Raw genomic sequence first — 5054 nt, forward strand, 5'->3', positions numbered from 1 at the left:
ACCAATAGGCTAGGCTTTCAACTTTTGATGTATCAGATTATGTATATAAATGAATTGTAATAATGGCAAAGAAATGTAAATTTATTCAGAAACCTGTTTAAGGTGTATTGGCATATAATTGTGGAATAAAACGACTTGTGATTATTTTTGGATATTCATCTCTGAGACTATAACTTGTGGTGTGTGTGTTTATTGTGGGGTCACAGTACAGAGTAGTTGATTATTTATTAAGATTGGGTGTTGTTAAGGGAAATGGAACTCGTGACAAACCCGGATCCCCGACCCCGGATTTGGGGGTGTTACAGTCATATCACTCAGTCCTGATGTGTCTGTATTTCCATTGGCAGGCTACTTGACTTTTCTTATCATTTACCATCTTAGGTTTATCTCTATTCTGAATCCGCTCATTTCATAACTACACGTAATTAGGCTTTACTTTTATAATCTTTGTCTGGTTTTGAATGTATCAAATTATGTGCATCTATCATAAATAATACCATTCAATGAACTGACAATATATAATTGTCTACTCTATACGTTTATCCTTATTTTCTACCCGCCCGATAATAACAGATAAGGATCACATCCCAATCAGATAGCATTTAAAAGACGTGTTGACTCATTATCCACATAACACGCACATATAGGGAATGTAATCATATTATTCACATAACACATAATCACATAATTCATGTAGCACATAAGTTGAATCGTCAAAAGATAGGTCTCGATACTTTTAGAATTGAAATCGGGTCAAAAAGAGTATTTATCGATCAATAGTTAATTTAGAACGATTCGCAAAACAAATGAACTTTTGATACAAAAGAAATTAGGTTTCGAAAGTATTTTTATGGGAAGCGGAATATTTTTCTGAGTCTAGAGGCGTTCGTGTCGTATTAAACGGACGAACGGTTGATTTATTATGAATTTTTGAACATTTTTTGGAATTAAAACAGGTCTCCGAATTATTTTATAATTAAATAATAGGGTTCGAATACCCTAATATGATTTTATAATAATTTTCGAGCCTTGAAAATAATTTAAAATAATATTTTAAAGCTCAAAGTTATTTTTCGGTATTTTTAAATTAAAATAAATAATTAAATCCAATTAAATAATTAATTAAAATTAATTAATAACTAATTAAGTTAATTAATCAATTAATATTTAAACTAATTAAATAATTAAATAATTAATTATAAACTAAAATTAATTAATTAAATAATTAAGATTTATTTTTAAATTAAAAATAATTTTCAGAAATTAAATAATTATTTTTGGAATTAAAAATGAATTTTAGAAATAAAATAATAAATTTTGAATTATTTTTAAAATAAAATCCTCAAAAACAGATTTTAGGAAAGGGAATTGGGAAAATAAGGATCAAAGGCGGGTCAAAAATGACCCGAACGGGTTGTTCAAGAACACAATCGGGTCAGCCAAGAACCGCCAGAAAATCCTGTAGAATCCGGCCAGTTTCCGGCGAACCCCGATTATGCACTAAACAATACGCTTTTCTGCGCTTTTTGGCTTCGTTTCACTCAACATAAACTCTGCAATCTTAACCAAGCATCCTCAACTCCAACAATCGACGGTTCGTCGATTCCGGCCAAAAGCCGGTCATAAACCGACGAAATTCCGGCCACAACTCGACTGTTCTCAAATTTTGACCATAATTCATGATTTATATAGCAAATCGAAGCTGGTTTTGTGTACAATCTAACCGAGCAATTCATAACATCAAACAATTAATAACAAATTCAAAAAATCCAAATAAAAATCCGAGAACAATGAAGAGCTCGGGTAACCACTTCCTGTAATAAAACACTTAATTAATTAACATAAATCGACTGGAAATTAGAAGATAAAGCTAACTGTAACGTCAAATCGAATCAACAATCATTCAAACAAACCCCAATTTGGGTCAAGAACCCTAAATTACGAATTGAAAAATTACCTATCGTTTGATGATTCTGATGATGGATTATGAAAGAACAGATCGAGGGCTTCGTTTTGGTTACTAGAACATCAAATTCTGAAGTCGGCATCACCTTCAAATTCGAGTTTGATTCTCAAGAACACCAAGAACAATTTTTCAGAGAATTTCATAATTTTATTTATATTTACTGATTTTTATATAATAAATTAATAATTAAATAGTTAATAAATGGTATTTATAATTATATAAAAAAACCAGTTAGATTGTATTGGATCGATAAATTTGTTACTTAGCCGCTAAGTAACTGCAAAAATGATCCAGTTTAGTACCCGTATTGGATAATTATCCCAACCGGGCTTCTTATAAAACACTTTATATGAAAATAATGTAATATTATCCCATCTTTTGAGAATACGGGTTTGGTTGATTTATCGAAATGATTATTGTATCGAAAATCTCGCGCCGGGCTGCGCACGGGTCAAATCGAAATCCGGATCGAAAAAGTCAAAACACGAAAAATGTCTGGAATTACCAAATTAGGTTAGGAAGGAGTTTTCGGAAAAGTTTCGGGTTATAAAAAAGTAAAAATGGTTGAAGTTGGATGGCTCCCGGCTTTATAAAATAGTTTCGTAATTATTCAGAAAATAATTAATAAATTCATAAATCATTATAAAATTATATAACATTCCAAAAAATTACCAGAAGAATATCACAATCATCTATATTTTATTCTGAGCATCATTAAATTAACATACTCACATTTTATTATATATAAGCATCTAAATATCAACACCAATCATCAGATAATTCATCAAAAATCACATAATACTCGCATAATAATTATTTATTGACAAAAATAATTACACGATATTTCCCGGATGTTACATATACCAAAGAGATTTCTTGGTTGTACAAATATAGTCAACTAAAAATTATTGTCTATAATTTTTGCTAAGGGGGTAGAAGGTTGGATTGTAATTTTTTTACATATTATCTAAATATACCACATACTTGGCACATAGATGTCACCTAAATTATTTATCTATGAGTTTTATAATATTAGAGATCCTCTTAAGATATTATTAAGCCTACATTTAAATGTTGAACTCATGAATTAGTGTGGTTAGAACTTAAAATTGATCAATACAAGGCAACTTTATATGTGTTGCAGTGTATTCATGGGATTTGGTTAACTTAACCCGAATTAAAATATGTAGTACGAATTTTGAAAACTTATACAAAATTTACAAATGAAAGGAGGTGATGGTATTATAAAATTCCCTACGGCCGCTAGATCTACAGCCTTCAATCCATTTTCTAGCAAAAATTGTCTCTATAGCAAAAGTTCATGTATCCCAGTTCCAATTCCTTTCCATGTATCCCATTCATCACCTGCTAGTCACCTATTTCGTCTTAGTTATCCCTGAGAATATGAATATCGTGATATATGTCCCTACGTTCCATCCGTATCACCTAGTCCATATAAAACCCTCAGACACGTGTCATCACTCTCCTAAAACACTGAGGATGACTTATCATAAGAGAGATATGAAACTAGAGAAAAAAGTGAGAGGTTGAGGACGAAAAAAGGAAAAAGAGAGTCCAAGATTAGAAAAAAAAGAATAATATAATCTTCTGATGATGGCCACGATCCACTATGATTGATCAAGCGAGATTTTTTTGGCCATCATTTGGCACCGTCGCGGGGATCGATTGAACAACAAACCATCAACAACGACACAAAACAGTTTTGATACCTCCAAAAACTAAAAAACTACGAAACAAGTAACATACCAATATGAGTGAAGAATCCATAAATCATTCTAAATCTTATTGATGTTCCTCCGCCCATCTTAGTCCCTGATTCATGCTCAGATTTCCAACCTAGGAGCGTAACAAAGATATATGTAAGAACAAATGAATAACTTAACAGCTAGATGGCTGCCAACTATCACAACCAATACATCCCACAATATGAGCCCCAGTATGCCCCCTTACGATTCCCAAGAAAGAGAGAATTTGGTATCTGCTCAGTTCCGTCAACAAGATGATTCTTACTGTTAGGAAATGAATAACACACAGAGGGGGGTGAATGTATTTTACTATTTTTGGGCTTTTCTTGAATATTTATGGTTGAACAAAGTAAATTAAATCTTGTAGTAGAATGTGTTCATGCAGAAATTAAGCTTGTAGAAAATAAAGAACACAGATCTTCAAAACTCACTTAATTTAACATTAAAATTAAGACTTTTTTGCTACAAAATTTCTAGGCTCTTTGTTGATAAAGAGCTTAGCTTCTTCTTGAGAGTGTTACAAGAAATTTTATCTAAATTGTTACAACTGACTAAAGGACCAGTGTTAACTTTATAATTCAGTTAAATGCTGGTTTACACAGTGTACAATAAGACATGCTATTAGCTTTTCTAAGCTGTCACTTGTCATTTCTATTTATAGAAAAGTAGATCTTCCATTTATGGCTTAGCATATCTTTAGCATCCTGTGATAATTTTAATCTTCCTCTGTCAGTTAATCTTCAACATTGATCTTGCACATTCTTCAAGCTGCTTTTTGTAGACTTGTCAATCCAGTTTGTTAGATTGTTTGTTGATTGTTTATCTTCAATATTGAACTGTTACGTGATTTTATACTTTGAGAATTTTACTCGAGATCTCCAATTAGGCATATAGAGATCTTGACATCTCGATAAGTATAATGACTTATCGAGATCTCTAATGCTCTAGTGAATTTGACTTATAGAGGTCTCTGAGTTCTCGAATGAACCTTTAGCTTGTCGAGATCTCTCAGCATCATGTCTTCACTTTGTCTTGTCGGCAACTTAGAGTTCTCTAATGAATTTTGACTTATCGATATCTCTGAGTTCTCTAGTAGACTTAGACTTATTGATAACTTAGAGTTCTCTAATGAATGTAGACTTGTCAATAACTATGAGTTCTCTAGTGAAGAAATGACTTGTCGATATCTCCAATTTTCATGTCTTCTTGACTTGTCGATATCTCACTGAGTTCTGTAGTAGCTTTTCTGACTTCTCGATAAGTCATTTCGAGTTCTCGAATGACTTCTCTATAACACTAAATCTGTGACTTGTAGAGATCCT

This window comes from Apium graveolens, chromosome 11 (assembly GCF_009905375.1).
Source record: "Apium graveolens cultivar Ventura chromosome 11, ASM990537v1, whole genome shotgun sequence".
Lineage (NCBI taxonomy): Eukaryota > Viridiplantae > Streptophyta > Magnoliopsida > Apiales > Apiaceae > Apium > Apium graveolens.